Source organism: Polyodon spathula, chromosome 12 (assembly GCF_017654505.1).
Source record: "Polyodon spathula isolate WHYD16114869_AA chromosome 12, ASM1765450v1, whole genome shotgun sequence".
In the NCBI taxonomy this organism is placed as follows: Eukaryota; Metazoa; Chordata; class Actinopteri; order Acipenseriformes; family Polyodontidae; genus Polyodon; species Polyodon spathula.
Window position 1 is genome coordinate 38,587,728 of NC_054545.1, and position 9,602 is coordinate 38,597,329.

The 9,602-nt window shown below is 45.4% G+C and overlaps 1 pseudogene; it reads left to right on the top strand.

The window, feature by feature from the left end:
* The first annotated feature begins 3,919 nt into the window (after window positions 1–3,919).
* On the top strand, window positions 3,920–9,339 carry LOC121324893 (annotated as a pseudogene).
* Window positions 9,340–9,602: the final 263 nt, after the last annotated feature.

Here is a 9,602-nt window from a genome sequence, read left to right on the forward strand (position 1 = left end):
GCCGTTTCCCCAGATGTGGTCACTCTGGTAGTTTCTCAAAGTGTAAAAACATTTGGAAGGGAAGAGGCTTTTGGACAGGGCTGCGCTTTGTTCAGGGAGAATGGGACTGTGAAATCCCATCTCTCCACTCCTGAATATGCCACTTTTTGTATTTTCTTTTTATTAAGGCGCCAAGATGTCTACCGGAACGGCGGTGAAAGGTTGCGGCTGCAGACTGATTCAGAGCCTGACAATGAATGCAGGACTGAGCGGAGAGATGGGAGGTAGAGGCATGGATTGGAATCACTAATCTGCACTGGGCTAGTCCACAGCCAAACCTTTCCTTTCGGTTCAAACCCTGCCCATGGATCCCTTTAAAGACCCCTCTTGATTTATTACAGAAAATCCCCTCGGAAGCTGAATACAAACCAATTACAGCACATCATTCGAAACTCTTTAGCACTGCTGCCCTGCATTTTAATTAACACAGAAATGCTACTTAATGGTCCTTACTTTAAAACACATTATTCTCAGCTCTCCAGCGCCTTAATAATGAGCACAAATCTAAACACTCCATTCTCAGCCCTGCAGATCTAACTCACTAAGACTATATTCAGACTCTGCTTCATGGAAGGTGCCTGCATGGTTTGCTCTGTGTTGGTAACTCTGTACTGTATCAGGGCTGATCTGCGAGCTGGCTGGCCCTGGCTGGGGTGTCTGTCAGCCTTATTCCTAAATTCCTAGATTCTGAATAACTGATAGTCTCTAAGAGGCGCTCTCCAGGACTGCTAAGTCTTGGAGATACAGAAAGACAGAGAGACAGGAGATTGATACTGTAGTTATGGAGAGTAGACCAACACAGACAGAATGAAAAATAGATGTAACATGTTTACAGACTGGCAAGTAAAGAAACAGACAGACGGAGAGCCCTGGCACAGGGACAGAGATAGATCCTGGAGGCTCTGTTGAAAATGCTGCTGCCTGAATTTTCTCTGTGTGCAAGGGGGGTGGGAGGGGACGGAGTGTTTAATCAGACATGAAATGAGTCACTGGATCCTGGTCCAAACTGCAGCACAATGTGTCTTTACTGCTTGGCTGAGCGGTTTTGTTGATATCCAGCAAGCCTGCAGTCAGCACTAATAACCAGGCTTTTGCAGGACAGGCATCACAAAGCTGCTGAAAATGTGCCCAGTGCGGAGGAGAGCAGGCTGCAGTGTGTGCGTGTGCGTCAGCATGCAAAAGCGTGGCTGTGTGTGGGGGAGTGCAGGCTGCGGTGTCTGCACAGGGGCAGGGTGTACCACTCTACAAGGTGTCCAAGGAATGCTGCACAAGATCTAGTGTTCGTGTTTAATGTTCATAATGGGGGGAAAGTTTTCTCTGAAAAGAACAGAACTGTTAGTACCCAGTTAACCCCCAGCACAGTGCACAGGGCAGTTTGGGAGCTGCTTTCTGCAGCCCTGCTGATCTGCTTTACAGCCCTGCTGATCTGCTTTACAGCCCTGCTGATCTGCTTTACCCAGCCCTGCTGATCTGCTTTACAGCCCTGCTGATCTGCTTTACAGCCCTGCTGATCTGCTTTACCCAGCCCTGCTGATCTGCTTTACCCAGCCCTGCTGATCTGCTTTACAGCCCTGTTGATCTGCTTTACCCAGCCGTGCTGATCTGCTTTACCCAGCCCTGCTGATCTGCTTTACCAGCCGTGCTGATCTGCTTTACCCAGCCCTACTGATCTACTTTACAGCCCTGTTGATCTGCTTTACCCAGCCCTGCTGATCTGCTTTACAGCCCTGCTGATCTGCTTTACCCAGCTGTGCTGATCTGCTTTACCCAGCCCTGCTGATCTGCTTTACCCAGCCCTGCTGATTTGCTTTACCCAGCCGTGCTGATCTGCTTTACACCCTGCTGATCTGCTTTAACCAGCCGTGCTGATCTACTTTACAGCCCTGCTGATCTGCTTTACCAGCCGTGCTGATCTGCTTTACCCAGCCCTGCTGATCTGCTTTACCCAGCCCTGCTGATCTGCTTTACCCAGCCCTGCTGATCTGCTTTAAAGCCCTGCTGAGCTGCTTTACCCAGCCCTACTGATCTGCTTTACCCAGCCATGCTGATCTGCTTTACCCAGCCCTGCTGATCTGCTTTACCCAGCCGTGCTGATCTTCTTTACAGCCCTGCTGATCTGCTTTACCCAGCCCTGCTGATCTGCTTTACCAGCCGTGCTGATCTGCTTCACTTACACTGCAGTACTGCAACATTGTAATTTTTTGTGCAAGTCAAATGTTTTGGTCAGATTATATTTCAATTACAAAGACTGTGAATTGTGTACTTAGATACCGAATTCATTCCAGGAACACAGTAGCAATGTTCAGGACTGGATGCTGAATTCAAAGCCGCCTGGTTTGGTGGCTTTTTATTTTTTTTATTTTAAATTCAACAAGTTCAACAAACTGAAAAACCAAAGGCTGCTGATTCTGTTGATTTGGCTTTTCCTTTCCTCCAAACTAAAGTTTGCCTTTCAAGTAAGACAGGAGTGCCCTGTGAAGGAACAGAACAGTATCTGACTTCGCATAAATGTGGGCCTGGTGAGTGAAGGTTATTGATATTCCAAGACGTCTGTGTTTGAGGAGTGCTGGAGAGTGGCAGCAGCAATCAGACCTGTACCCAGGTGTGCTGGAGCAACAGCAAACAAGAGAGACACAGAGACACTGCAGCAAACAAGAGAGACAAACAGAGACACAGAGACACAGAGACACTGCAGCACCTCGCAATGCAAACAAGAGAGACACAGAGACACTGCAGCACCTCGCAATGCAAACAAGAGAGACACAGAGACACTGCAGCACCTCGCAATGCAAACAAGAGAGACACAGAGACACTGCAGCACCTCGCAATGCAAACAAGAGAGACATAGAGACACTGCAGCACCTCGCAATGCAAACAAGAGAGACACAGAGACACTGCAGCACCTCGCAATGCAAACAAGAGAGACACAGAGACACTGCAGCACCTTGCAATGCAAACAAGAAAGACACAAAGATACAGAGACACTGCATCACCCCGCAATGCAAACAAGAGAGACACAGAGACACTGCAGCACCTTGCAATGCAAACAAGAGAGACACAGAGACACTGCAGCACCTCGCAATGCAAACAAGAGAGACACAGAGACACTGCAGCACCCCGCAATGCAAACAAGAGAGACACAGAGACACTGCAGCACCTCGCAATGCAAACAAGAGAGACACAGAGACACTGCAGCACCCTACAATGCAAACAAGAGAGACACAGAGACACACTGCAGCACCCCGCAATGCAAACAAGAGAGACACAGAGACACTGCAGCACCTTGCAATGCAAACAAGAGAGACACAGAGACACTGCAGCACCCCGCAATGCAAACAAGAGAGACACAGAGACACTGCAGCACCTTACAATGCAAACAAGAAAGACACAAAGACACAGAGACACTACATAACCCCGCAATGCAAACAAGAGACATAGAGACACAGACACACTGCAACACCTCGCAATGCAAACTGAGACCACAGCAACATAAACTCCTACCACTACAAAGTCCTGACTGGCTGCCCAGCATATATTTGCCTGTTGTCACAGCCTGAGGGACACACTGTGAACACTCTGCACAGGGGCACTGGGGTAGTTTGTTTATTTAGCAGTGTTCATTGTTCAGTTTTACACTCTTCTTTATTTAATTATTCCTTTTCATGTATTTATTTTTATTGCTGTTCATAGTGTTTATATTGTATAATGGACTTTGTAACAGCTTTGGCAATACTGCTAATGTTGGCATGCCAGCAAAGCACCGTTGAATTTGAATTTGAGAGAGAGAGAGAGAGAGAGAGAGAGAGAGAGAGAGGAGAGAGAGAGAGAGAGAGAAAGAAAGAAAGAAAGAAAAGAAAGAAAGAAAGAAAGAAAGAGATACCTCAGCTCTTTCACATCAGGAGTCAGTTGTTCTTCTCCGCTTTTCACTGGTTTTGTCCCTCGGATCAAAGTCTTTTTTTTTCCCAGAAAGCCGAAGAAGCCGTTTTTCTTCCAGCCCTGGGAACACAAAAGGCTCTTTCAGATTTGCTTTTATTTACTAGGGCAGCTGATTTAAAAGCCGGACTGTTCTGGCCAGTGTGGCACCCAGTGAGCCACAGAGACAAGCTACCTCAGGGGGCGCCTCTCTGGTTGGAGATAGAGCTGGATTTACGGGCAGTATTCACTCCTGTTCTGTGGAGGAGGGGCTGCTGCAGCTCCACGCTCCCCCTCAGCTCCATGTCTCCACTGGTGTGACCGCAGATACCTTGGTTGTATGAACAACCTCATTGCATTCAAGCTGCCTGCTTGAGGATTATATCCGATTATATCTTATATCACTTCTAAAAGCGGCGATTCCTTCTGCATGCTAACATATCAAACAAGATGTTCTGTAGATGTGCCAGATGAGCGGTTTGGAAGGAAGCAGGTAGGTTTTGTTTTTATTTGTTTGTTTTTTTAATGATCTGATCTGGTATATTAGGTTGAAGGAAGTTCTCACTTTGCATGTCTTACTGTCAGGTAGTTGTATTTGCACGTCCCAGGTCATTTTACTTGTAGATTGAAACTCTCTCCATCCCCACGGCAACACCGTCTCCTGTCGCTAAAGCAACAAGCTGATACTTTGCAAACTGGCTGGGGTTCAAATAGAAAACGGTCCCAAGCTTCAGGAGCGAAATGCAGTTTTGTAAGAATGAGAATTATTGATATGCTGTATCACCACCATGTGGCAAAAATAGGGTAGTGCCTCGGGGTTCACAGAACATTAAAAGAAGGGTGGCATTCTCTCCAGCGTTGATGTACAAATGTATTCTTTAAAACATGGACTTTGCCCTCCCTTGATTTAAAGGCATGCTACATAGATCTCAAACTTGCAGCATTGAAGGAAACACATTTCATTGGAAGCAATGATGCCTGATATTAGACTAACTCAAAAAAATATTTAATATATGACTATATTTGTATTTACATAACACGGTGCATAAATGAGGTATTTTATTGTGTATGATGATTGCTGAAAAGAAAATCATTGTAAATGTAATTCAATTTGTACAATTGTTGTGTGTGTGTGTGTGTGTGTGTGTGTGTGTATTATTTTGTGTGTGTGTGTGTGTATAAATAATGTTTATATATATATATATATATATATATATATATATATATATATATATATATATATATATATATATATATTATACATACACACACACCTAACATTAAAATAATGTTTACATACTATAGGCACTGTTTGTTTTTCTCTTTTAAAAAAATATGAATTAATGAATGAGTAATATGGTCCATTGTTTCTTAATCAGATCATATTAAAACATGGAATGGATTATACTAATGCTAAGGAGCAGGAGTCTTTTTTCCAACCCTGAAACAAGTCCAGTAAAATAAATCACTATTCCTCAAATTAAAATCCCTGCTGTGTGTCCATCTGGATTCCATTCAGAACCAATTGACAGCTGACAAACACATACATACAGACAGTTACAGCTGACTGTCGGAAACACATACATACAGACATTTACAGCTGACTGACGCAAACAAATACATACAGACAGTTACAGCTGACTGACGCAAACAAATACATACAGACAGTTACAGCTGACTGACGCAAACAAATACATACAGACAGTTACAGCTGACTGACGCAAACAAATACATACAGACAGTTACCACATTCATCCATTCTGCTGAATACAGAATACTTGTACATAACATGAACGGCTATTTAAAAACTGTTCAGGTTTAGGCGTGTTTAATGCTAAAGAAATTCACATTCCTAGTCAGCTGTTCTCTAACCCTGTGTGATTGATTCAATGCTGGGCGCATTCTGGTCATCAACGGTTCTAAAAGATTCTTCAGGATTCTCCAGTCCGCGTGTTTGCTACTCCTCCTTGTATCCAACCCCAGATTCACGTTGGGATGGGTGCAGGAGAGCACCTGCCCAGCCTGCAGTGATCAGATAAATCAAGTTAAAAAGGCATAAAGATTGTACAGCCCAAAGGGGGAGGTGGATGATGAAGCAGCATGACAGCATCTCCCAATTCAGAAGGAACCTTGTGAACTAACAGCCTGCTTGTTTGTTTCCAGGCACGGTAACAGACTGAGTGCCAGCGCAGATTGCTGGCGCTGCCCTAGCTATCCGAGGGCTGGGTCTCTGATACCGGCAGCAGCTCCTGCCCTGTATGCTGCTGAGGAGTAACCTCTCTGCCTCTCTCACACCCTCTCTCCTGGCTGGGACCCAACTCTACTGGCCAGGCTGGACCCAGCCTCACTGCTCCCTGCATTGCAGCCCCCTCACTCTGGCTGGACACAAGAAGTTGTTCAAAGTGAAGCACATCAAGGGACCCAAGGACTCGGCCAGGAACCGCGTACTCATGAAGGTCGCCGTGATACTCAGACATGCTGTGCAAGGTCAAGGAGTCTTTTTAATGAAGGCATTGTTTAATGAATTGCATTGTTGTTGTTTAGAAAATTAGTTTTGTTTCTGCGTAGTCTTAATGGAAACATTTTTGTGTCCCTTCCGATTTTGTTGCTGCTAAGTTTTCTCCAGCTCTAAATGTCTCCTTTTGGCACATCGATCTTTCAGTATCGATGCTACGACTGTGTTTGTAAAAGTCTGTTCTCATCTCTGATCCCCTGTCTTGGGTTCTCATGTTTTAAGCAGTTTAGAAAGATACAGGATTGAACATTCAAACAGTAATTAAAGGTGAAATAAAAATGTTTTACCACCAGGTGTCACTCATTACACAGCCAGTGAAAAACAAATCTTCGGTAAACAATACTAATGAGAGATTTTTAAACCACTTCCACAATTAAACCCTCTCTTACTAACTTCCAACATCAACTAGCAAACTTCCAAACAGAAACATCCATCATCTCTTCAGTAGTTCAGCATGCCTTGTTTTCTGTTTCTCTCTGGTGTGTCTGTGCAGAAGGAGGAGAGAACCCAGACTTCCACACCCAGCTGGGAAACGTCATTGAGCAGTGCCGGGGTGTGAACATGCCCAAAGCATCCATCGAGGCTGCGGTGAAGGGAGCGGTGAGTGAGCAGCCTAATATCAGCAGCCTAATATCACTCACACACTCACACTCTCACACACACACACACACACTCACACACACACACATACACACACACACACACTCATACACACACACACACAGACACACACACAGTTTATAATAGCAACAATCCCTCTGCTGTGTGCATTAGCTGCTAGATTACTGACTGGGATTGTCCAGGGGAGGGGAGCAGTTCTGCTGTCATGGTCAGTTATCCAGCAGGTAGCATCTGGTAGGATTTGATCATTTCAGGTCAAATCGCTTAGTTTTATGTAAAATATACTGGATATATAACTATGAACCCACCTGCTGAATAACAACAGTCAGTCCCCTTTGCTCAGATCATATCTAGAATCTACTCGAAAGGCTTTTATATGAAGAGTCATCACTCAATCAAAATAAAAAACTCCCAGTCCTGGTTGTTACACCTTCAAAGTTTCAAATCAATACAGCAAGTAATCCCAGAGATACAGATACAGCCACAGGAAGCATTTGTCAGGCCAGTGGTTTTTGAGCAGCTCCCCTGGAACCCGTTCTTGAATTGTGGTTTCTTCCCTATTTGTCTCTCTGCTACTTATGCTCCTGTGCTGCCCTTTTAGCCACTGGCTGCCAGTAGGTTCATAACATTGATGTCTCTGTAGAACATGCCACAGTGATTGTCTTGAAAATAAATCTATGGGTTCACTATGGACAGCATTCCCAGCCATATCTCAAAAAGTTTATCATCAGACCTGCATAGGGAGCCCTATTAACCCCGTCCGTGCCTCTGTGTTCCAGGACAAGTCCAAGACCTCTTCGTACACTCTGTATGAGGCGAGGGGTGTGTATGTGTGTGTGTGAGACTGTGCCCGTGTGTTTGCGTGTGTGTGTGTGACACTATGCCCCTGTATGTGTGTGTGGGTGAGCTGTGCCTATGTGTGTGTGTATGTGTGACACTGTGCCCCTGTGTGTGGGTGAGCTGTGCCCCTGTGTGTGTGTGTGTGTGACACTGTGCCCGTGTGTGTGTGTGTGTATGTGTGAGAGAGAGACACTGTAACCCTGTGTGTACCGCTGTTCTCTGCCTCCACACAGGGGAGCGCTGAGTGACGGGGCTTGGCACAGTTTCAAGCAGGAGGGGGTGGTGGTGTCGGCCGGGGAGGTGCCGTTGGACCTGGTGCTGGAGCTTACCATCGAGGCCGGAGCCGAGGACGTGAGAGAGATAGAGGCCGAGGAGGAGAGGCCCCTGCTGCAGGTCAGAGCAGAGCAACCCGTCACGATATTCACCTCTCCTGTCTGTCTGTCTGCGCTACTATGCATAATGACTGCATGGATTGCAACATTCACACTCACTCAATTTAGCTGAAGTATCTCTCTACAATACTGTGCATCAAACGTTTGTCTGATTTAGTTGGTAAGAAGATAAGCAGACAAAGATTTTGGCTCATTGCAGCTGGCATTCTGAATGGTGTCTAATTGATGTGTGAGTTTATTAACCCTTAGTGGTCCATTTATTCAGCGCTTGTCACACGCTGTTTAAATTTTTATTTTTCAACGTAAAACAGGTTTATAAGGCCCTGCAAAGCAAAAGGACAGCAGTACTGCATCTCTTGTTCACTGTATTTTTCACATACCTCTACTAATAAATTCTTTCCTGATCAGTCATTTTATCACCAAACTCCTCAATAATGAGATCCAAGTCAATATTTTATTACTATAACATCTCAAAAAGCTCTGCAAATGTCCGTGATATTCTTTGACAGCTGGATGGGAATCTCCTTTGTCTGTCTCCTTTGTTTTTTGTTTTTTTTTGCTTCATTCGACTCCTATCGGTCTTACTCAGCCATTGAAAGGTTTTCTCGGCTGTATCCAGAGAAAAAATGACTAGAGACCTGTGCTTGACATCTTTTTGATGATGTTGGACCTGGTCCGACATAGGACCACAAAGGGTTAAGTGAATGTTTCTTCTTGATTCACACTGTTGGTTTTTCAGTACTTCATGCAGTTCCTGTCTGTTCCGGTACCTACGTTGTGCTGATGCTCAGCGTGTCTCTGCTGTCGTTTCAGTTTCTCTGTGACTTGTCGTCTCTGTGCTCGGTCCGCAAGGTGCTCCAGGCCCTGGGGGTGCAGACACTCTCCGCGGGGCCCGAGTTTGTGGACTGCTCGGTGCAGCTGTCCGACTCGGAGCTGGAAGCTGCCTCGAAACTCCTGGAGCTGCGCAACGACTGTTATGCTGTGATCTGAGTCTACGACAACATCCAGCCCCTTAGCTGACACCAGGACTGGGGCTTGCTGGGCAACCCTTACACAGTGCTGAGCCGGAGACAGGGCAAGACAAGCATCAACAGGAACAGCGTCTGCATTCCCTGAAAATGGTTTTTGCTTCAGGGGCCAAAACTCTGAAACCCAAAATAAGTGAATGAAACTCTTGGGGATGAGATGTAGTTTATTGGTATAGCGTAGAATACAACAATTTTATTGAACGGAGTGGCATCACTTTGGGCTGCAGTGAGACTGATAGAACTGAGCACTAAAGA